Below are 22,343 nucleotides of genomic sequence, written 5' to 3' on the forward strand. Positions count from 1 at the left end.
GTGTGTGCACAGAATGTGAGTTTTAAAAACCTCTGAGTGAATCCAGGAACAGGGAAGAAGCAGAGCGGCTGGAAGTGTGTGCTGTGCACAATCTGTGAGATTTAAAACGTCTGAGTGAATCCAGGAAGAGGGAAAAAAGCAGAGGGGCTGGAAGTTTGTGTGTGTGCACAGCATGTGAGTTTTAAAAACCTCTGAGAGAATCCAGGAACAGGGAAAAAAGCAGAGGGGCTGAAGTCTGTGTGTGTGTTCACAGGCTGTGAGTTCTAAAAACCTCTGAGTGAATCCAGGAAGAGGGACGAAGCAGTGGGGCTGGAAGTGTGTGTGTGTGCACAGCATGTGAGTTTTAAAAACCTCTGAGAGAATCCAGGAAGAGGGAAAAAAGCAGAGGGTCTGGAAGTTTGTGTGTGTACAGGCTGTGAGTTTTAAAAACCTCGGAGTAAATCCAGGAAGAGGGACGAGGTAGAGGGGCTGAAGTCTGTGTGTGTGTTCACAGGCTGTGAGTTCAAAAAACCTCTGAGTGAATCCAGGAAGAGGGACGAAGCAGTGGCGCTGGAAGTGTGTGTTTGTGTGTGCACAGGTTGTGAGTTTTAAAAACCTCTGAGTGAATCCAGGAAGAGGGACGAGGCACTGGGGCTGGAAGTGTGTGTGTGTGCACAGCATGTGAGTTTTAAAAACCTCTGAGTGAATCCAGGAAGAGGGAAGAAGCAGAGGCGCTGGAAGTGTGTGCTGTGCACAATCTGTGAGTTTTAAAACGTCTGAGTGAATCCAGGAAGACGGACGAAGCAGTGGGGCTGGAAGTTTGTGTTAATGTGTGCACAGGCTGTGAGTTTTAAAAACCTCTGAGTAAATCCAGGAAGAGGGACGAGGTAGAGGGACTGGAAGTCTGTGTTTGTGTTCACAGGCTGTGAGTTTTAAAAACCTCTGAGTGAATCCAGGAAGAGGGACGAGGCAGTGTGGTTGGAAGTGTGTGTGTGTGCACAGCATGTGAGTTTTAAAAACCTCTGAGTGAATCCAGGAAGAGGGAAGAAGCAGAGGCGCTGGAAGTGTGTGCTGTGCACAATCTGTGAGTTTTAAAACGTCTGAGTGAATCCAGGAAGAGGGACGAAGCAGTGGGGCTGGAAGTTTGTGTTAATGTGTGCACAGGCTGTGAGTTTTAAAAACCTCTGAGTAAATCCAGGAAGAGGGACGAGGTAGAGGGACTGGAAGTCTGTGTTTGTGTTCACAGGCTGTGAGTTTTAAAAACCTCTGAGTGAATCCAGGAAGAGGGACGAGGCAGTGTGGTTGGAAGTGTGTGTGTGTGCACAGCATGTGAGTTTTAAAAACCTCTGAGTGAATCCAGGAACAGGGAAGAAGCAGAGCGGCTGGAAGTGTGTGCTGTGCACAATCTGTGAGATTTAAAACGTCTGAGTGAATCCAGGAAGAGGGAAAAAAGCAGAGGGGCTGGAAGTTTGTGTGTGTGCACAGCATGTGAGTTTTAAAAACCTCTGAGAGAATCCAGGAACAGGGAAAAAAGCAGAGGGGCTGAAGTCTGTGTGTGTGTTCACAGGCTGTGAGTTCTAAAAACCTCTGAGTGAATCCAGGAAGAGGGACGAAGCAGTGGGGCTGGAAGTGTGTGTGTGTGCACAGCATGTGAGTTTTAAAAACCTCTGAGAGAATCCAGGAAGAGGGAAAAAAGCAGAGGGTCTGGAAGTTTGTGTGTGTACAGGCTGTGAGTTTTAAAAACCTCGGAGTAAATCCAGGAAGAGGGACGAGGTAGAGGGGCTGAAGTCTGTGTGTGTGTTCACAGGCTGTGAGTTCAAAAAACCTCTGAGTGAATCCAGGAAGAGGGACGAAGCAGTGGCGCTGGAAGTGTGTGTTTGTGTGTGCACAGGTTGTGAGTTTTAAAAACCTCTGAGTGAATCCAGGAAGAGGGACGAGGCACTGGGGCTGGAAGTGTGTGTGTGTGCACAGCATGTGAGTTTTAAAAACCTCTGAGTGAATCCAGGAAGAGGGAAGAAGCAGAGGCGCTGGAAGTGTGTGCTGTGCACAATCTGTGAGTTTTAAAACGTCTGAGTGAATCCAGGAAGACGGACGAAGCAGTGGGGCTGGAAGTTTGTGTTAATGTGTGCACAGGCTGTGAGTTTTAAAAACCTCTGAGTAAATCCAGGAAGAGGGACGAGGTAGAGGGACTGGAAGTCTGTGTTTGTGTTCACAGCCTGTGAGTTTTAAAAACCTCTGAGTGAATCCAGGAAGAGGGACGAGGCAGTGTGGTTGGAAGTGTGTGTGTGTGCACAGCATGTGAGTTTTAAAAACCTCTGAGTGAATCCAGGAACAGGGAAGAAGCAGAGCGGCTGGAAGTGTGTGCTGTGCACAATCTGTGAGATTTAAAACGTCTGAGTGAATCCAGGAAGAGGGAAAAAAGCAGAGGGGCTGGAAGTTTGTGTGTGTGCACAGGCTGTGAGTTTTAAAAACCTCTGAGTAAATCCAGGAAGAGGGACGAGGCAGAGGGGCTGAAGTCTGTGTGTGTGTTCACAGGCTGTGAGTTCTAAAAACCTCTGAGTGAATCCAGGAAGAGGGACGAAGCAGTGGGGCTGGAAGTGTGTGTGTGTGAACAGCATGTGAGTTTTAAAAACCTCTGAGAGAATCCAGGAACAAGGAAGAAGCAGAGGGGCTGGAAGTGTGTGCTGTGCACAGGCTGTGAGTTTTAAAATGTCTGATTGAATCCAGGAAGAGGGAAAAGGCAGAGCGGCTGGAAGTGTGTGCTGTGCACAATCTGTGAGTTTTAAAACGTCTGAGTGAATCCAGGAAGAGGGACGAAGCAGTGGGGCTGGAAGTTTGTGTTAATGTGTGCACAGGCTGTGAGTTTTAAAAACCTCTGAGTAAATCCAGGAAGAGGGACGAGGTAGAGGGGCTGAAGTCTGTGTGTGTGTTCACAGGCTGTGAGTTCAAAAAACCTCTGAGTGAATCCAGGAAGAGGGACGAAGCAGTGGCGCTGGAAGTGTGTGTTTGTGTGTGCACAGGTTGTGAGTTTTAAAAACCTCTGAGTGAATCCAGGAAGAGGGACGAGGCACTGGGGCTGGAAGTGTGTGTGTGTGCACAGCATGTGAGTTTTAAAAACCTCTGAGTGAATCCAGGAAGAGGGAAGAAGCAGAGGCGCTGGAAGTGTGTGCTGTGCACAATCTGTGAGTTTTAAAACGTCTGAGTGAATCCAGGAAGAGGGACGAAGCAGTGGGGCTGGAAGTTTGTGTTAATGTGTGCACAGGCTGTGAGTTTTAAAAACCTCTGAGTAAATCCAGGAAGAGGGACGAGGTAGAGGGACTGGAAGTCTGTGTTTGTGTTCACAGGCTGTGAGTTTTAAAAACCTCTGAGTGAATCCAGGAAGAGGGACGAGGCAGTGTGGTTGGAAGTGTGTGTGTGTGCACAGCATGTGAGTTTTAAAAACCTCTGAGTGAATCCAGGAAGAGGGAAGAAGCAGAGGCGCTGGAAGTGTGTGCTGTGCACAATCTGTGAGTTTTAAAACGTCTGAGTGAATCCAGGAAGAGGGACGAAGCAGTGGGGCTGGAAGTTTGTGTTAATGTGTGCACAGGCTGTGAGTTTTAAAAACCTCTGAGTAAATCCAGGAAGAGGGACGAGGTAGAGGGACTGGAAGTCTGTGTTTGTGTTCACAGGCTGTGAGTTTTAAAAACCTCTGAGTGAATCCAGGAAGAGGGACGAGGCAGTGTGGTTGGAAGTGTGTGTGTGTGCACAGAATGTGAGTTTTAAAAACCTCTGAGTGAATCCAGGAACAGGGAAGAAGCAGAGCGGCTGGAAGTGTGTGCTGTGCACAATCTGTGAGATTTAAAACGTCTGAGTGAATCCAGGAAGAGGGAAAAAAGCAGAGGGGCTGGAAGTTTGTGTGTGTGCACAGCATGTGAGTTTTAAAAACCTCTGAGAGAATCCAGGAACAGGGAAAAAAGCAGAGGGGCTGAAGTCTGTGTGTGTGTTCACAGGCTGTGAGTTCTAAAAACCTCTGAGTGAATCCAGGAAGAGGGACGAAGCAGTGGGGCTGGAAGTGTGTGTGTGTGCACAGCATGTGAGTTTTAAAAACCTCTGAGAGAATCCAGGAAGAGGGAAAAAAGCAGAGGGTCTGGAAGTTTGTGTGTGTACAGGCTGTGAGTTTTAAAAACCTCGGAGTAAATCCAGGAAGAGGGACGAGGTAGAGGGGCTGAAGTCTGTGTGTGTGTTCACAGGCTGTGAGTTCAAAAAACCTCTGAGTGAATCCAGGAAGAGGGACGAAGCAGTGGCGCTGGAAGTGTGTGTTTGTGTGTGCACAGGTTGTGAGTTTTAAAAACCTCTGAGTGAATCCAGGAAGAGGGACGAGGCACTGGGGCTGGAAGTGTGTGTGTGTGCACAGCATGTGAGTTTTAAAAACCTCTGAGTGAATCCAGGAAGAGGGAAGAAGCAGAGGCGCTGGAAGTGTGTGCTGTGCACAATCTGTGAGTTTTAAAACGTCTGAGTGAATCCAGGAAGACGGACGAAGCAGTGGGGCTGGAAGTTTGTGTTAATGTGTGCACAGGCTGTGAGTTTTAAAAACCTCTGAGTAAATCCAGGAAGAGGGACGAGGTAGAGGGACTGGAAGTCTGTGTTTGTGTTCACAGGCTGTGAGTTTTAAAAACCTCTGAGTGAATCCAGGAAGAGGGACGAGGCAGTGTGGTTGGAAGTGTGTGTGTGTGCACAGCATGTGAGTTTTAAAAACCTCTGAGTGAATCCAGGAAGAGGGAAGAAGCAGAGGCGCTGGAAGTGTGTGCTGTGCACAATCTGTGAGTTTTAAAACGTCTGAGTGAATCCAGGAAGAGGGACGAAGCAGTGGGGCTGGAAGTTTGTGTTAATGTGTGCACAGGCTGTGAGTTTTAAAAACCTCTGAGTAAATCCAGGAAGAGGGACGAGGTAGAGGGACTGGAAGTCTGTGTTTGTGTTCACAGGCTGTGAGTTTTAAAAACCTCTGAGTGAATCCAGGAAGAGGGACGAGGCAGTGTGGTTGGAAGTGTGTGTGTGTGCACAGCATGTGAGTTTTAAAAACCTCTGAGTGAATCCAGGAACAGGGAAGAAGCAGAGCGGCTGGAAGTGTGTGCTGTGCACAATCTGTGAGATTTAAAACGTCTGAGTGAATCCAGGAAGAGGGAAAAAAGCAGAGGGGCTGGAAGTTTGTGTGTGTGCACAGCATGTGAGTTTTAAAAACCTCTGAGAGAATCCAGGAACAGGGAAAAAAGCAGAGGGGCTGAAGTCTGTGTGTGTGTTCACAGGCTGTGAGTTCTAAAAACCTCTGAGTGAATCCAGGAAGAGGGACGAAGCAGTGGGGCTGGAAGTGTGTGTGTGTGCACAGCATGTGAGTTTTAAAAACCTCTGAGAGAATCCAGGAAGAGGGAAAAAAGCAGAGGGTCTGGAAGTTTGTGTGTGTACAGGCTGTGAGTTTTAAAAACCTCGGAGTAAATCCAGGAAGAGGGACGAGGTAGAGGGGCTGAAGTCTGTGTGTGTGTTCACAGGCTGTGAGTTCAAAAAACCTCTGAGTGAATCCAGGAAGAGGGACGAAGCAGTGGCGCTGGAAGTGTGTGTTTGTGTGTGCACAGGTTGTGAGTTTTAAAAACCTCTGAGTGAATCCAGGAAGAGGGACGAGGCACTGGGGCTGGAAGTGTGTGTGTGTGCACAGCATGTGAGTTTTAAAAACCTCTGAGTGAATCCAGGAAGAGGGAAGAAGCAGAGGCGCTGGAAGTGTGTGCTGTGCACAATCTGTGAGTTTTAAAACGTCTGAGTGAATCCAGGAAGACGGACGAAGCAGTGGGGCTGGAAGTTTGTGTTAATGTGTGCACAGGCTGTGAGTTTTAAAAACCTCTGAGTAAATCCAGGAAGAGGGACGAGGTAGAGGGACTGGAAGTCTGTGTTTGTGTTCACAGCCTGTGAGTTTTAAAAACCTCTGAGTGAATCCAGGAAGAGGGACGAGGCAGTGTGGTTGGAAGTGTGTGTGTGTGCACAGCATGTGAGTTTTAAAAACCTCTGAGTGAATCCAGGAACAGGGAAGAAGCAGAGCGGCTGGAAGTGTGTGCTGTGCACAATCTGTGAGATTTAAAACGTCTGAGTGAATCCAGGAAGAGGGAAAAAAGCAGAGGGGCTGGAAGTTTGTGTGTGTGCACAGGCTGTGAGTTTTAAAAACCTCTGAGTAAATCCAGGAAGAGGGACGAGGCAGAGGGGCTGAAGTCTGTGTGTGTGTTCACAGGCTGTGAGTTCTAAAAACCTCTGAGTGAATCCAGGAAGAGGGACGAAGCAGTGGGGCTGGAAGTGTGTGTGTGTGAACAGCATGTGAGTTTTAAAAACCTCTGAGAGAATCCAGGAACAAGGAAGAAGCAGAGGGGCTGGAAGTGTGTGCTGTGCACAGGCTGTGAGTTTTAAAATGTCTGATTGAATCCAGGAAGAGGGAAAAGGCAGAGCGGCTGGAAGTGTGTGCTGTGCACAATCTGTGAGTTTTAAAACGTCTGAGTGAATCCAGGAAGAGGGAAAAAAGCAGAGGGGCTGGAAGTTTGTGTGTGTGCACAGGCTGTGAGTTTTAAAAACCTCTGAGTAAATCCAGGAAGAGAGACGAGGTAGAGGGGCTGAAGTCTGTGTGTGTGTTCACAGGCTGTGAGTTCTAAAAACCTCTGAGTGAATCCAGGAAGAGGGACGAAGCAGTGGGGCTGGAAGTGTGTGTGTGTGCACAGCATGTGAGTTTTAAAAACCTCTGAGAGAATCCAGGAAGAGGGAAAAAAGCAGAGGGGCTGGAAGTTTGTGTGTGTGCACAGGCTGTGAGTTTTAAAAACCTCGGAGTAAATCCAGGAAGAGGGACGAGGTAGAGGGGCTGAAGTCTGTGTGTGTGTTCACAGGCTGTGAGTTCAAAAAACCTCTGAGTGAATCCAGGAAGAGGGACGAAGCAGTGGCGCTGGAAGTGTGTGTTTGTTTGTGCACAGGTTGTGAGTTTTAAAAACCTCTGAGTGAATCCAGGAAGAGGGACGAGGCACTGGGGCTGGAAGTGTGTGTGTGTGCACAGCATGTGAGTTTTAAAAACCTCTCAGTGAATCCAGGAAGAGGGAAGAAGCAGAGGGGCTGGAAGTGTGTGGTGTGCACAATCTGTGAGTTTTAAAACGTCTGAGTGAATCCAGGAAGAGGGACGAAGCAGTGGGGCTGGAAGTCTGTGTTTGTGTTCACAGGCTGTGAGTTTTAAAAACCTCTGAGTGAATCTAGGAAGAGGGACGAGGCAGTGGGGTTCGAAGTGTGTGTGTGTGCACAGCATGTGAGTTTTAAAAACCTCTGAGTGAATCCAGGAACAGGGAAGAAGCAGAGCGGCTGGAAGTGTGTGCTGTGCACAATCTGTGAGATTTAAAACGTCTGAGTGAATCCAGGAAGAGGGAAAAAAGCAGAGGGGCTGGAAGTTTGTGTGTGTGTACAGGCTGTGAGTTTTAAAAACCTCTGAGTAAATCCAGGAAGAGGGACGAGGTAGAGGGGCTGAAGTCTGTGTGTGTGTTCACAGGCTGTGAGTTCTAAAAACCTCTGAGTGAATCCAGGAAGAGGGACGAAGCAGTGGGGCTGGAAGTGTTTGTTTGTGTTCACTGGCTGTGAGTTTTAAAAACCTCTGAGTGAATCCAGGAAGAGGGACGAGGTAGAGGGGCTGGAAGTGTGTGTTTGTGAACAGCATGTGAGTTTTAAAAACCTCTGAGTGAATCCAGGAACAGGGAGGAAGTAGAGGGGCTGGAAGTGTGTGCTGTGCACAGGCTGTTAGTTTTAAAATGTCTGATTGAATCCAGGAAGAGGGAAAAGGCAGAGGGGCTGGAAGTGTGTGCTGTGCACAATCTGTGAGTTTTAAAACGTCTGAGTGAATCCAGGAAGAGGGAAAAAAGCAGAGGGGCTGGAAGTTTGTGTGTGTGCACAGGCTGTGAGTTTTAAAGCGTCTGAGTGAATCCAGGAAGAGGAGAAAAAGCAGAGGGGCTGAAGTCTGTGCGTGTGTTCACAGCCTGTGAGTTCTAAAAACCTCTGAGTGAATCCAGGAAGAGGGACGAGGCACTGGGGCTGGAAGTGTGTGCTGTGCACAGGCTGTGAGTTTAAAAATGTCTGATTGAATCCAGGAAGAGGGAAAAGGCAGAGCGGCTGGAAGTGTGTGCTGTGCACAATCTGTGTGATTTAAAACGTCTGAGTTAATCCAGGAAGAGGGAAAAAGGAGAGGGGCTGGAAGTTTGTGTGTGTTCACAGGCTGTGAGTTCTAAAAACCCCTGAGTGAATCCAGGAAGAGGGACGAAGCAGTGGGGCTGGAAGTGTGTTTGTGTGCACAGCATGTGATTTTTAAAAACCTCTGAGAGAATCCAGGAACAGGGAAGAAGCAGAGGGGCTGGAAGTGTGTGCTGTGCACAGGCTGTGAGTTTTAAAATGTCTGATTGAATCCAGGAAGAGGGAAAAGGCAGAGGGGCTGGAAGTGTGTGCTGTGCATAATCTGTGAGTTTTAAAACGTCTCAGTGAATCCAGGAAGAGGGGAAAAAGCAGAGGGGCTGAAGTCTGTGTGTGTGTTCACAGGCTGTGAGTTCTAAAAACCTCTGAGTGAATCCAGGAAGAGGGACGAAGCAGTGGGGCTGGAAGTGTGTGTTTGTGTGTGCACAGGCTGTGAGTTTCAAAAACCTCTGAGTAAATACAGGAAGAGGGAAGACGCAGAGGGGCTGGAAGTGTGTGCTGTGCACCAGCTGTGAGTTTTAAAATGTCTGAGTGAATCCAGGAACAGGGAAGAAGCAGAGGGGCTGAAAGTGTGTGCTGTGCACAGGCTGTGAGTTTTAAAACTTTTGAGTGAATCCTGGAACAAAGAAAATGCAGAGGGGCTGGAAGTTTGTGTGTGTGCACAGGTTGTGAGTTTTAAAATGTCTGAGTGGATCCAGGAAGAGGGAAAAGGCAGAGGGACTTGAAGTGTGTGTGTGTGCACAGGCTGTGAGTTTTAAAACTTTTGAGTGAATCCTGGAACAAAGAAAATGCAGAGGGGCTGGAAGTTTGTGTGTGCGCACAGGCTGTGAGTTTTAAAACGTTTGAGTGAATCCTGGAACAGGGAAAAAACAGAGGGGCTGGAAGTGTGTGTATGTGCACAGGCTGTGAGTTTTAAAAACCTCTGAGTAAATGCAGGAAGAGGGACGAGGTAGAGGGGATGGAAGTGTGTGCGTGTGCACAGGCTGTGAGTTTTAAAAAGTATGATTGAATCCAGGAAGAGAGAAAAGTCAAAGGGGTTGGGAGTGTGTGCTGTGCACCAGCTGTGAGTTTTAAAAACCTCAGAGTGCATCCAGGAAGAGGGAAGACGCAGAGGGGCTTGAAGTGTGTGTTTGTTCACAGGCTGTGAGTTTTAAAAACCTCTGAGTAAATCCAGGAAGAGGGACAAGGTAGAGGGGCTGGAAGTGTGTGCGTGTGCACAGGCTGTGAGTTTTAAAATGTCTGATTGAATCCAGGAAGAGAGAAAAGGCAGAGGGGTTGGGAGTGTGTGCTGTGCACCAGCTGTGAGTTTTAAAAACCTCTGAGTGAATCCAGGAAGGGGGAAGACGCAGAGGGGCTTGAAGTGTGTGTGTGTGCACAGGCTGTGAGTTTTAAAAACCTCTGAGTAAATCCAGGAAGAGGGACGAGGTAGAGGGGCTGGAAGTGTGTGCGTGTGCACAGGCTGTGAGTTTTAAAATGTCTGATTGAATCCAGGAATAGAGAAAAGGCAGAGGGGCTGGAAGTGTGTGATGTGCACAATCTGTGAGTTTTATAGTTTATAGTTTATAGTTTATTTAATTTATAGACCGCCCCCTCTCCCCGTAGGGACTCGGGGCGGTGTACAGACCATTCGTAATCAAAACAATAAAATGACATAAGACATAAGACATGCAACATAAACAACTCACACACACGGTCTGTTATAAAATCCCAAAACCAATTAAATATTAAGAACAATTTTAAAACCCATTAAAACCCCAATATAAAATTTAAAAAGCCATCCAGGAAGGTTTGAATAGATGTTAAATGCAGTTACAATTATGGTTGTAATTAAGCCAGACCTGCTACTCGAAACAGGTGGGTCTTGAGTTTCTTGCGGAAGGAGCGGAGATCAGAGGTGGTTCTAATATCGGGGGGGAGGTCGTTCCAGAGGGTTGGGCCCATCACAGAGAAGGCCCTACTCCTAGGCACCGCCCGCCGGCACTGTTTAGTTTTAAAACGTCTGAGTGAATCCAGGAAGAGGGAAGAGGCAGAGCGGCTGGAAGTGTGTGCTGTGCACAATCTGTGAGATTTAAAATGTCTGAGTGAATTCAGGAACAGGGAAAAAAGCAGAGGGGTTGGAAGTTTGTGTGTGTGCACAGGCAGTGAGTTTTGAAAACCTCTGAGTAAATCCAGGAAGAGGGACGAGGCAGTGGGGCTGGAAGTGTGTGTGTGTGCACAGCATGTGAGTTTTAAAAACCTCTCAGTGAATCCAGGAACAGGGAAGAAGCAGAGGGGCTGGAAGTGTGTGCTGTGCACAGGCTGTGAGTTTTAAAATGTCTGATTGAATCCAGGAAGAGGGAAAAGGCAGAGGGGATGGAAGTTTGTGTGTGTGCACAGGCTGTGAGTTTTAAAAACCTCTGAGTAAATCCAGGAAGAGGGACGAGGCAGTGGGGCTGGAAGTGTGTGTGTGTGCACAGCATGTGAGTTTTAAAAACCTCTGAGTGAATCTAGGAACAGGGAAGAAGCAGAGGGGCTGGAAGTGTGAGCTGTGCACAGGCTGAGGGTTTTAAAATGTCTGATTGAATCCAGGAAGAGGGAAAAGGCAGAGGGGCTGGAAGTGTGTGCTGTACACAATCTGTGAGTTTGAAAACGTCTGAGTGAATCCAGGAAGAGGGAAAAAAGCAGAGGGGCTGGAAGTTTGTGTGTGTGCACCGGCTGTGTGTTTTAAAAACCTCTGAGTAAATCCAGGAAGAGGGACGAGGTAGAGGGGCTGGAAGTGTGTCTTTGTGCACAGCATGTGAGTTTTAAAAACCTCTGAGTGAATCCAGGAACAGGGAAGAAGAAGAGGGGCTGGAAGTGTGTGCTGTGCAATGGCTTTGAGTTTTAAAACCTCTGATTAAATGCAGGAAGAGGGACGAGGTAGAGGGGATGGAAGTGTGTGCGTGTGCACCAGCTGTGAGTTTTAAAATGTCTGAGTGAATCCAGGAACAGGGAAGAAGCAGAGGGGCTGGAAGTGTGTGCTGTGCACAGGCTGTGAGTTTTAAAATGTCTGAGTGAATCCAGGAAGAGAGAAAAGGCAGAGGGGCTGGAAGTGTGTGATGTGCACAATCTGTGTGTTTTAAAACGTCTGAGTGAATCCAGGAAGAGGGAAGAGGCAGAGGCAGAGGAGTGTGTGCTGTGCACCAGCTGTGAGTTTTAAAAACCTCTGAGTGAATCCAGGAACAGGGAAGAAGCAGAGGGGCTGGAAGTGTGTGCTGTGCACAGGCTGTGAGTTTTAAAATGTCTGAGTAAATCCAGGAAGAGGGACGAGGTAGAGGGACTGGAAGTCTGTGTTTGTGTTCACAGGCTGTGAGTTTTAAAAACCTCTGAGTGAATCTAGGAAGAGGGACGAGGCAGTGGGGTTCGAAGTGTGTGTGTGTGCACAGCATGTGAGTTTTAAAAACCTCTGAGTAAATCCAGGAAGAGGGACGAGGTAGAGGGGCTGAAGTCTGTGTTTCTGTTCACAGGCTGTGAGTTCTAAAAACCTCTGAGTGAATCCAGGAAGAGGGACGAAGCAGTGGGGCTGGAAGTGTTTGTTTGTGTTCACAGGCTGTGAGTTTTAAAAACCTCTGAGTGAATCCAAGAAGTGGGACAAGGTAGAGGGGCTGGAAGTGTGTGTTTGTGCACAGCATGTGAGTTTTAAAAACCTCTGAGTGAATCCAGGAATAGGAAGGAAGCAGAGGGGCTGGAAGTGTGTGCTGTGAACAGGCTGTGAGTTTTAAAACGTTTGAGTGAATCCTGGAACAGGGAAAAAACAGAGGGGCTGGAAGTGTGTGTATGTGCACAGGCTGTGAGTAATAAAAACCTCTGAGTAAATCCAGGAAGAGGGACGAAGTAGAGGGACTGGAAGTCTGTGTTTGTGCACAGCATGTGAGTTTTAAAAACCTCTGAGTGAATCCAGGAAGAGAGAAAAGGCAGAGGGACTGGAAGTGTGTGAGGTGCACAATCTGTGAGTTTTAAAAAGTCTGAGTGAATCCAGGAAGAGGGAAGAGGCAGAGGAGTGTGTGCTGTGCACAGGCTGTGAGTTTTAAAACGTCTGAGTGAATCAAGGAAGAGGGAAGACGCAGAGGGGCTGGAAGTGTGTGCTGTGCACCAGCTGTGAGTTTTAAAATGTCTGAGTGACTCCAGGAACAGGGAAGAAGCAGAGGGGCTGGAAGTGTGTGCTGTGCACAGGCTGTGAGTTTTAAAATGTCTGATTGAATCCAGGAAGAGAGAAAAGGCAGAGGGGCTGGAAGTGTGTGATGTGCACAATCTGTGAGTTTTAAAACGTCTGAGTGAATCCAGGAAGAGGGAAGAGGCAGAGGCAGAGGAGTGTGTGCTGTGCACCAGCTGTGAGTTTTAAAAACCTCTGAGTGAATCCAGGAACAGGGAAGAAGCAGAGGGGCTGGAAGTGTGTGCTGTGCACAGGCTGTGAGTTTTAAAATGTCTGATTGAATCCAGGAAGAGGGAAAAGGCAGAGGGGCTGGAAGTTTGTGTGTGTGCACAGGCTGTGAGTTTTAAAAACCTCTGAGTAAATCCAGGAAGAGGGACGAGTTAGAGGGGCTGAAGTCTGTGTGTGTGTTCACAAGGTGTGAGTTCTAAAAACCTCTGAGTGAATCCAGGAAGAAGGACGAAGCAGTGGGGCTGGAAGTGTGTGTTTCTGTGTGCACAGGCTGTGAGTTTCAAAAACCTCTCAGTAAATACAGGAAGAGGGACGAGGCAGAGGGACTTGAAGTGTGTGTGTGCGCACAGGCTGTGAGTTTTAAAACTTTTGAGTGAATCCTGGAACAAAGAAAATGCAGAGGGACTGGAAGTTTGTGTGTGTTTACCGGCTGTCAGTTTTAAAATGTCTGAGTGAATCATGGAACAGGTATTAGCCAGAGGGGCTGGAAGTTTGTGTCTGTGCACAGGCTGTGAGTTTTAAAACGTCTGAGTGAATCCAGGAAGAGGGACGAGGCAGTTATGCTGGAAGTGTGTGTGTGTGCACAGCCTGTGAGTTTTAAAAACCTCTCAGTGAATCCAGGAACAGGGAAGAAGCAGGGGGGCTTGAAGTGTGTGCTGTGCACAGGCTGTGAGTTTTAAAATGTCTGATTGAATCCAGGAAGAGGGACGAGGCAGAGGGGCTGGAAGTGTGCATACGTGCACAGACTCTGAATCTTAAAACGTCTGAGTGAATCCAGGAAGAGGGAAGTTTTAAAACTTACCATGAATCCAGGAAGAGGGAAATGCAGAGCGGCTGGAAGTGTATGTGTGTGTGCACAGGCTGTGAGTTTTAAAACTTACCATGAATCCAGGAAGAGGGAAAAGCAGAGGGGCTGGAAGTGTATGTATGTGCACAGGCTGTGAGTTTTAAAACGTCTGAGTGGATCCAGGAAGAGGGAAAAGGAAGAGGGGCTGGAAGTGTTGCGTGTGTGCACAGGCTGTGAGTTTAAAAATGTCTGAGTGAATCCAGTAACAGGGAAGAGGCAGAGGGGCTGGAAGTTTGTCTGTGTGCACAGGCTGTGAGTTTTAAAATTTCTGAGTGAATCCAGGAAGAGGGAAGAGGCAGAGGGACTGTAAGTGTGCATACGTGCACAGACTCTGAATTTTAAAACGTCTGAGTGAATCTAGGAAGAGGGAAAAAAGCAGAGGGGCTGGAAGTTTGTCTGTGTGCACAGGCTGTGAGTTTTAAAATTTCTGAGTGAATCCAGGAAGAGGGAAGAGGCAGAGGGACTGTAAGTGTGTGTCTGTGTGTGTTTGTGTGTGCACAGGCTGTGAGTTTTAAAATTTCTGAGTGAATCCAGGAACAGGGAAGAGGCAGAGGCGCTGTAAGTGTGTGTCTGTGTGTGTGTGTGTGTGCACAGGCTGTGAGTTTTAAAATGTCTGAGTGAATCCAGGAACAGGGAAGAGGCAGAGAGGCTGGAAGTGTGTGTGTGTGCACAGGCTGGGAGTTTTAAAATGTCTGAGTGAATCCAGGAACAGGGAACAAGCAGAGGGGCTTGAAGTGTGTGTCTGTGTGTGTCTGTGTGCACAGACTGTGAGTTTTAAAATTTCTGAGTGAATCCAGGAAGAGGGAAGAGGCAGAGGGGCTGTAAGTGTGTGTCTGTGTGTGTGTGTGCGCACAGGCTGTGAGTTTTAAAACTTTTGAGTGAATCCTGGAACAGGGAAAAGGCAGAGGGGCTGGAAGTTTGTCTGTGTGCACAGGCTGTGAGTTTTTAAATGTCTGAGTGGATCCAGGAAGAGGGAAAAGGCAGAGGGGCTTGAAGTGTGTGTGTGTGCGCCCAGGCTGTGAGTTTTAAAAACCTCTGAGAAAATCCAGGAACAGGGACGAGGTAGAGGGGCTGGAAGTCTGTTTGTGTGTTCACAGGCTGTGAGTTTTAAAAACCTCTGAGTGAATCCAGGAAGAGGGACGAGGCAGTTATGCTGGAAGTGTTTGTGTGTGCACAGCCTGTGAGTTTTAAAAACCTCTCACTGAATCCAGGAACAGGGAAGAAGCAGGGAGGCTGGAGGTGTGTGCTGTGCACATGCTGTGAGTTTTAAAATGTCTGAGTGAATCCAGGAACAGGGAAAAAAGCAGAGGGGCTGGAAGTTTGTGCTTGTGCACAATCTCTGAGTTTTAAAACGCCTGAGTGAATCCAGGAAGAGGGAAGAGGCAGAGGGGCTTGAGGTGTGTGTGTGTGTGAGCATAGGCTGTGAGTTTTAAAAACCTCTGAGTGAATCCAGGAAGAGGGAAGATGCAGAGGGGCTGGAAGTGTGTGTGTGTGTGCACAGGCTGTGAGTTTTAAAAACCTCTGATTGAATCCAGGAACAGGGAAGAAGCAGAGGGGCTTGAAGTGTGTGTGTGTGTGCGCACAGGCTGTGAGTTTTAAAAAGTTTGAGTGAATCCTGGAACAGGGAAAAAGCAGAGGGGCTTGAAGTGTGTGTGTGCGCACAGGCTGTGAGTTTTAAAACATTTGAGTGAATCCTGGAACAGGGAAAATGCAGAGGGGCTGGAAGTGTGCATACGTGCACAGACTGTGAATTTTAAAAGGTCTGAGTGAATCCAGGAAGAGGGAAAAAAGCAGAGGGGCTGGAAGTTTGTCTGTGTGCACAGGCTGTGAGTTTTAAAATATCTGATTGAATCAAGGAAGAGGGAAGAGGCAGAGGGGCTTGAAGTGTGTGTGTGTGCATAGGCTGGGAGTTTTAAAACGTCTGAGTGAATCCAGAAAGAGGGAAAATTTACAGGGGCTGGAAGTGTGCGTCTCTGTGTGTTTGTGTGTGCACAGGCTGTGAGTTTTAAAAACCTCTGAGTGAATCCAGGAACAGGGAAGAAGAAGAGGGGCTGAAAGTGTGTGCTGTGCACAGGCTGTGAGTTTTAAAACATCTGAGTGAATCCAGGAAGAGGGAAGAGGCAGAGGGTCTGTAAGTGTGTGTCTCTGTGTGTGTGTGTGTGTGCACAGGCTGTGAGTTTTAAAAACCTCTGAGTGAATCCAGGAACAGGGAAGAAGAAGAGGGGCTGAAAGTGTGTTCTGTGCACAGGCTGTGAGTTTTAAAACGTTTGAGTGAATCCTGGAACAGGGAAAAAAGCAGAGGGGCTGGAAGTTTGTGTGTGTGCACATGCTGTGAGTTTTTAAATGTCTGAGTGAATCCAGGAAGACGGAAGAGGCAGAGGGTCTGTAAGTGTGTGTCTGTGTGTGTCTGTGTGTGTCTGTGTGCACAGGCTGTGAGTTTTAAAATTTCTGAGTGAATCCAGGAAGAGGGAAGAGGCAGAGGGGCTGTAAGTGTGTGTCTGTGTGTGTGTGTGGGCGCACAGGCTGTGAGTTTTAAAACTTTTGAGTGAATCCTGGAACAGGGAAAAGGCAGAGGGGCTGGAAGTTTGTCTGTGTGCACAGGCTGTGAGTTTTTAAATGTCTGAGTGGATCCAGGAAGAGGGAAAAGGCAGAGGGGCTTGAAGTGTGTGTGTGTGCGCCCAGGCTGTGAGTTTTAAAAACCTCTGAGAAAATCCAGGAACAGGGACGAGGTAGAAGGGCTGGAAGTGTTTGTGTGTGCACAGCCTGTGAGTTTTAAAAACCTCTCAGTGAATCCAGGAACAGGGAAGAAGCAGGGAGGCTGGAGGTGTGTGCTGTGCACATGCTGTGAGTTTTAAAATGTCTGAGTGAATCCAGGAACAGGGAAAAAAGCAGAGGGGCTGGAAGTTTGTGCTTGTGCACAATCTCTGAGTTTTAAAACGCCTGAGTGAATCCAGGAAGAGGGAAGAGGCAGAGGGGCTTGAGGTGTGTGTGTGTGTGAGCATAGGCTGTGAGTTTTAAAAACCTCTGAGTGAATCCAGGAAGAGGGAAGACGCAGAGGGGCTTGAAGTGTGTGTGTGTGTGCACAGGCTGTGAGTTTTAAAAACCTCTGATTGAATCCAGGAACAGGGAAGAAGCAGAGGGGCTTGAAGTGTGTGTGTGTGTGCGCACAGGCTGTGAGTTTTAAAAAGTTTGAGTGAATCCTGGAACAGGGAAAAGGCAGAGGGGCTTGAAGTGTGTGTGTGCACACAGGCTGTGAGTTTTAAAACATTTGAGTGAATCCTGGAACAGGGAAAATGCAGAGGGACTGGAAGTGTGCATACGTGCACAGACTGTGAATTTTAAAACGTCTGAGTGAATCCAGGAAGAGGGAAAAAAGCAGAGGGGCTGGAAGTTTGTCTGTGTGCACAGGCTGTGAGTTTTAAAATATCTGATTGAATCAAGGAAGAGGGAAGAGGCAGAGGGGCTTGAAGTGTGTGTGTGTGCATAGGCTGGGAGTTTTAAAACGTCTGAGTGAATCCAGAAAGAGGGAAAATTTACAGGGGCTGGAAGTGTGCATCTCTGTGTGTGTGTGTGTGTGCACAGGCTGTGAGTTTTAAAAACCTCTGAGTGAATCCAGGAACAGGGAAGAAGAAGAGGGGCTGAAAGTGTGTGCTGTGCACAGGCTGTGAGTTTTAAAACATCTGAGTGAATCCAGGAAGAGGGAAGATGCAGAGGGGCTGGAAGTGTGTGTGTGTGCACACAGGCTGTGAGTTTTAAAATATCTGATTGAATCAAGGAAGAGGAAAGAGGCAGAGGGATTGAAGTGTGTGTGTTTACCCGCTGTGAGTTTTAAAATGTCTGAGTGAATCAGGGAACAGGGAAGAGGCAGAGGGGCTGGAAGTGTGTGTGTGTGTGCACAGCCTGGGAGTTTTAAAACGTCTGAGTGAATCCAGAAAGAGGGAAAATGCAGAGGGGCTGGAAGTGTACGTGTGTGCACAGGCTGTGAGTTTTAAAATGTCTGAGTGAATCCAGGAAGAGGGAAGAGGCAGAGGGGCTGTAAGTGTGTGTGTGTGTGTGTGTGTGTGTGTGTGTGTGTGTGTGTGTCTGTGTGCACAGGCTGTGAGTTTTAAAAACCTCTGTGTAAATCCAGGAAGAGGGACGAGGTAGAGGGGCTGGAAGTCTGTGTGTGTGTTCACAGGCTGTGAGTTTTGAAAACCTCTGAGTGAATCCAGGAAGAGGGACGAGGCAGTTCTGCTGGAAGTGTGTGTGTGTGCACAGCCTGTGAGTTTTAAAAACCTCTCAGTGAATCCAGGAACAGGGAAGAAGCAGGGAGGCTGGAAGTGTCTGCTGTGCACAGGCTGTGAGTTTTAAAATGTCTGAGTGAATCCAGGAAGAGGGAAGAGGCAGAGGGGCTGTAAGTGTGTGTGTGTGTGTGTGTGTGTGTCTGTGTCTGTGTGCACAGGCTGTGAGTTTTAAAAACCTCTGCGTAAATCCAGGAAGAGGGACGAGGTAGAGGGGCTGGAAGTCTGTGTGTGTGTTCACAGGCTGTGAGTTTTGAAAACCTCTGAGTGAATCCAGGAAGAGGGACGAGGCAGTTATGCTGGAAGTGTGTGTCTGTGCACAGCCTGTGAGTTTTAAAAACCTCTCAGTGAATCCAGGAACAGGGAAGAAGCAGGGGGGCTGGAAGTGTCTGCTGTGCACAGGCTGTGAGTTTTAAAATGTCTGTTTTAATCCAGGAAGAGGGAAGAGGCAGGGGGGCTTGAGGTGTGTGTGTGTGTGAGCATAGGCTGTGAGTTTTAAAAACCTCTGAGTGAATCCAGGAAGAGGGAAAATGCAGAGGGGCTGGAAGTGTCCGTGTGTGCACAGGCTGTGAGTTTTAAAACATCTGACTCAATCCAGGAAGAGGGAAAAAGCAGAGGGGCTGGAAGTTTTTGTGTGTGCACAGGCTGTGAGTTTTAAAATGTCTGAGTGAATCCAGGAAGAGGGAAGAGGCAGAGTGGCTGTAAGTGTGTGTGTTTGTGTGTGTGTGTGTGTCTGTGTGCACAGGCTGTGAGTTTTAAAAACCTCTGCGTAAATCCAGGAAGAGGGACGAGGCAGTTATGCTGGAAGTGTGTGTGTGTGCACAGCCTGTGAGTTTTAAAAACCTCTCAGTGAATCCAGGAGCAGGGAAGAAGCAGGGGGGCTGGAAGTGTCTGCTGTGCACAGGCTGTGAGTTTTAAAATCTCTGGGTGAATCCAGGAAGAGGGAAGAGGCAGAGGGGCTTGAGGTGTGTGTGTGTGTGAACATAGGCTGTGAGTTTTAAAAACCTCTGAGTGAATCCAGGAAGAGGGAAGACGCAGAGGGTCTGTAAGTGTGTGTGTGTGTACAGGCTGTGAGTTTTAAAATATCTGATTGAATCAAGGAAGAGGGAAGAAGCAGAGGGGCTTGAAGTGTGTGTATTTAACGGCTGTGAGTTTTAAAATGTCTGAGTGAATCCAGGAACAGGGAAGAGGCAGAGGGGCTGGAAGTGTGTGTGTGTGTGCACAGGCTGGGAGTTTTAAAACGTCTGAGTGAATCCAGAAAGAGGGAAAATGTAGAGGGGCTGGAAGTGTGCGTGTGTGCACAGGCTGTGAGTTTAAAAACGTGTGAGTGAATCCAGGAAGAGGGAAAAAAGCAGAGGGGCTGGAAGTTTGTGTGTGTGTGTGTGTGTGTGTTCACAGGCTGTGAGTTTTGAAAACCTCTGAGTGAATCCAGGAAGAGGGACGAGGCAGTTATGCTGGAAGTGTGTGTGTGTGTGGACAGCCTGTGAGTTTTAAAAACCTCACAGTGAATCCAGGAACAGGGAAGAAGCAGGGGGGCTGGAAGTGTCTGCTGTGCACAATCTATGAGTTTTAAAACGCCTGAGTGAATCCAGGAAGAGGGAAGAGGCAGAGGGGCTTCAGCTGTCTGTGTGTGTGAGCATAGGCTGTGAGTTTTAAAAACCTCTGAGTGAATCCAGGAAGAGGGAAGACGCAGAGGGGCTGTAAGTCTGTCTGTGTGTTCACAGGCTGTGAGTTTTAAAAACCTCTTAGTGAATCCAGGAAGAGGGACGAGGAAGTTATGCTGGTTAGGCTGTGAGTTTTAAAACTTACCATGAATCCAGGAAGAGGGAAAAGCAGAGGGGCTGGAAATGTATGTTTGTGTACAGGCTGTGAGTTTTAAAATATCTGATTGAATCAAGGAAGAGGGAAGAAGCAGAGGGGCTTGAAGTGTGTGTGTTTAACGGCTGTGAGTTTAAAAATGTATGAGTGAATCCAGGAACAGGGAAGAGGCAGAGGGGATGGAAGATTGCGTGTGTGCACAGGCTGGGAGTTTTAAAACGTCTGAGTGAATCCAGGAAGAGGGGAAAAAGCAGAGGGGCTGGAGGTTTGTTTGTGTGCACATGCTGTGAGTTTTTAAATGTCTGAGTGAATCCAGGAAGAGGGAAGAGGCAGAGGGTCTGTAAGTGTGTGTCTCTGTGTGTGTGTGTGTGCACAGGCTGTGAGTTTTAAAAACCTCTGAGTAAATCCAGGAAGAGGGACGAGGTAGAGGGGCTGAAGTCTGTGTGTGTGTTCACAGGGTGTGAGTTCTAAAAACCTCTGAGTGAATCCAGGAAGAAGGACGAAGCAGTGGGGCTGGAAGTGTGTGTTTCTGTGTGCACAGGCTGTGAGTTTCAAAAACCTCTCAGTAAATACAGGAAGAGGGACGAGGCAGAGGGACTTGAAGTGTGTGTGTGCGCACAGGCTGTGAGTTTTAAAACTTTTGAGTGAATCCTGGAACAAAGAAAATGCAGAGGGACTGGAAGTTTGTGTGTGTTTACCGGCTGTCAGTTTTAAAATGTCTGAGTGAATCATGGAACAGGTATTAGCCAGAGGGGCTGGAAGTTTGTGTCTGTGCACAGGCTGTGAGTTTTAAAACGTCTGAGTGGATCCAGGAAGAGGGAAAAGCAGAGGGGCTGGAAGTGTGTGCTGTGCACAATCTGTGAGTTTTAAAACGTCTGAGTGAATCCAGGAAGAGGGAAAAAAGCAGAGGGGCTGGAAGTTTGTCTGTGTGCACAGGCTGTGAGTTTTAAAAACCTCTGAGTGAATCCAGGAACAGGGAAGAAGCAGAGGGGCTGAAAGTGTGTGCTGTGCACAGGCTGTGAGTTTTAAAATGTTTGAGTGAATCCTGGAACAGGGAAAAAAAGCAGAGGGGCTGGAAGTGTGTGCTGTGCACAATCTGTGAGTTTTAAAACGTCTGAGTGAATCCAGGAAGAGGGAAAAAAGCAGAGGGGCTTGAAGTTTGTGTGTGTGCACAGGCTGTGAGTTTTAAAATGTCTGAGTGAATCCAGGAAGAGGGACGAGGCAGTTATGCTGGAAGTGTGTGTTTGTGTGCACAGCCTGTGAGTTTTAAAAACCTCTCAGTGAATCCAGGAACAGGGAAGAAGCAGGGGGGCTTGAAGTGTGTGCTGTGCACAGGCTGTGAGTTTTAAAATGTCTGATTGAATCCAGGAAGAGGGACGAGGCAGAGGGGCTGGAAGTATGCATACGTGCACAGACTCTGAATTTTAAAACGTCTGAGTGAATCCAGGAAGAGGGAAGTTTTAAAACTTACCATGAATCCAGGAAGAGGGAAATGCAGAGCGGCTGGAAGTGTATGTGTGTGTGCACAGGCTGTGAGTTTTAAAACTTACCATGAATCCAGGAAGAGGGAAAAGCAGAGGGGCTGGAAGTGTATGTATGTGCACAGGCTGTGAGTTTTAAAACGTCTGAGTGGATCCAGGAAGAGGGAAAAGGAAGAGGGGCTGGAAGTGTTGCGTGTGTGCACAGGCTGTGAGTTTTAAAATGTCTGAGTGAATCCAGTAACAGGGAAGAGGCAGAGGGGCTGGAAGTATGTGTGTGTGCACAGGCTGGGAGTTTTAAAACATCTGAGTGAATCCAGAAAGAGGGAAAATGCAGAGGGGCTGGAAGTGTGCATACGTGCACAGACTCTGAATTTTAAAACGTCTGAGTGAATCTAGGAAGAGGGAAAAAAGCAGAGGGGCTGGAAGTTTGTCTGTGTGCACAGGCTGTGAGTTTTAAAATTTCTGAGTGAATCCAGGAACAGGGAACAAGCAGAGGGGCTTGAAGTGTGTGTCTGTGTGTGTCTGTGTGTGTCTGTGTGCACAGGCTGTGAGTTTTAAAATTTCTGAGTGAATCCAGGAAGAGGGAAGAGGCAGAGGGGCTGTAAGTGTGTGTCTGTGTGTGTGTGTGTGCGCACAGGCTGTGAGTTTTAAAACTTTTGAGTGAATCCTGGAACAGGGAAAAGGCAGAGGGGCTGGAAGTTTGTCTGTGTGCACAGGCTGTGAGTTTTTAAATGTCTGAGTGGATCCAGGAAGAGGGAAAAGGCAGAGGGGCTTGAAGTGTGTGTGTGTGCGCCCAGGCTGTGAGTTTTAAAAACCTCTGAGAAAATCCAGGAACAGGGACGAGGTAGAAGGGCTGGAAGTGTTTGTGTGTGCACAGCCTGTGAGTTTTAAAAACCTCTCAGTGAATCCAGGAACAGGGAAGAAGCAGGGAGGCTGGAGGTGTGTGCTGTGCACATGCTGTGAGTTTTAAAATGTCTGAGTGAATCCAGGAAGAGGGAAGAGGCAGAGGGGCTTGAGGTGTGTGTGTGTGTGAGCATAGGCTGTGAGTTTTAAAAACCTCTGAGTGAATCCAGGAAGAGGGAAGACGCAGAGGGGCTGGAAGTGTGTGTGTGTGTGCACAGGCTGTGAGTTTTAAAAACCTCTGATTGAATCCAGGAACAGGGAAGAAGCAGAGGGGCTTGAAGTGTGTGTGTGTGTGCGCACAGGCTGTGAGTTTTAAAAAGTTTGAGTGAATCCTGGAACAGGGAAAAGGCAGAGGGGCTTGAAGTGTGTGTGTGCGCACAGGCTGTGAGTTTTAAAACATTTGAGTGAATCCT

Source organism: Natrix helvetica (genome assembly GCF_964273705.1).
Source record: "Natrix helvetica genome assembly, chromosome: W".
NCBI classification, from domain to species: Eukaryota; Metazoa; Chordata; class Lepidosauria; order Squamata; family Natricidae; genus Natrix; species Natrix helvetica.